Source organism: Cervus canadensis, chromosome 1 (assembly GCF_019320065.1).
Source record: "Cervus canadensis isolate Bull #8, Minnesota chromosome 1, ASM1932006v1, whole genome shotgun sequence".
Lineage (NCBI taxonomy): Eukaryota > Metazoa > Chordata > Mammalia > Artiodactyla > Cervidae > Cervus > Cervus canadensis.
In genome coordinates, this window is record NC_057386.1 from 53,836,743 (window position 1) to 53,837,796 (window position 1,054).

At 43.2% G+C, this 1,054-nt stretch overlaps 1 non-coding gene across 1 annotated transcript; it reads left to right on the top strand.

Moving 5' to 3' along the window:
- The first annotated feature begins 380 nt into the window (after nt 1-380).
- Nucleotides 381-456, top strand: LOC122425408. The gene has a single exon (XR_006264838.1). It is a non-coding gene; the product is annotated as a small nucleolar RNA Z195/SNORD33/SNORD32 family (small nucleolar RNA).
- Nucleotides 457-1,054: the final 598 nt, after the last annotated feature.

Here is a 1,054-nt window from a genome sequence, read left to right on the forward strand (position 1 = left end):
CTGTAAAAGATCTTGACTTTTTTCCTCAGATGCATTGATGTAGCATTTCCCAGATCACTCTGAAAAGCATAAGAAGCCCCAACTTCTTTCTTAGAGACCTAATTTAAAGTGTAATTAGAAAAATGAAATGTAAAACCCTAAATGTGAAAATTTTTTTTAGGTAGAATGAGTTTGGAATAGTGTATAGGGCAGGGGGGACTGTTAATTCTCAGTTTTTTCCTCAAATTGAGTGCTCAAAATGAGTTGGAAATCCCATACCAGTCTCTCCCTCCTCATTTTAACTTTTACTGGTCCGAGATTCCCAAGGACACACTATTCTTGATCAGCAATGACTAACACTGGGTTCTTAGGCTGCCAAGCTTCTCAATAAAGCTGTCCAGGAGGCCGGTGATGAGGGCTCATGTTCGAATTTCCCACTCATGAGATGAGCCCAGAGGCACTACCATCTGTGGCCGCCACCCCGCCTGCTTGGCTGGGGCAGCAATGTCTTTACATACCCCACTGAGCAAGCCCGCTGTTCTCTGCCCCACAGGCATGCCGCCCCCAGGACCACACGAGGCCAGGCTGCTCTGGACTGCCTCAGGGATGTGAGGGACCCCAGTACTCAATGACAAAAAAAGTGGATGGTGTTCCTGCTGCTCTCCGAGTTGTGTATCTAAACCCTATGCAGAAGTTTTCCTACCTAGGGCACCTGACTCACCACCCTGGAGGGGAAGAGGAAGAAGAATGTCAAGATTCATTTCCACAAGAAGCAGCAGCTCATGAAGCTATGGAAGCAGGACAAAAAGAACAGAAAAGGAAATTGACAAGTTCCCAGAGATCTTCAATACCCATGGATTCCTACTCTGAGCAGTCAATAAAATAGACTGCTTATTCTTTTCTAAAAAAAAAAAAAACAAAAAACAAAAACTGTCCATGAGCTCTTCAGATAACCTAGTAACAGGTTCATCCAATTGACAAGTTCTCCAAAATCTCATAATAGAAAAAAAATTTGCAGCTAATAAGCAAGCAAATTTCCTCCACAGTTGTCTTTTTACAAACAAATTCCAGTAAG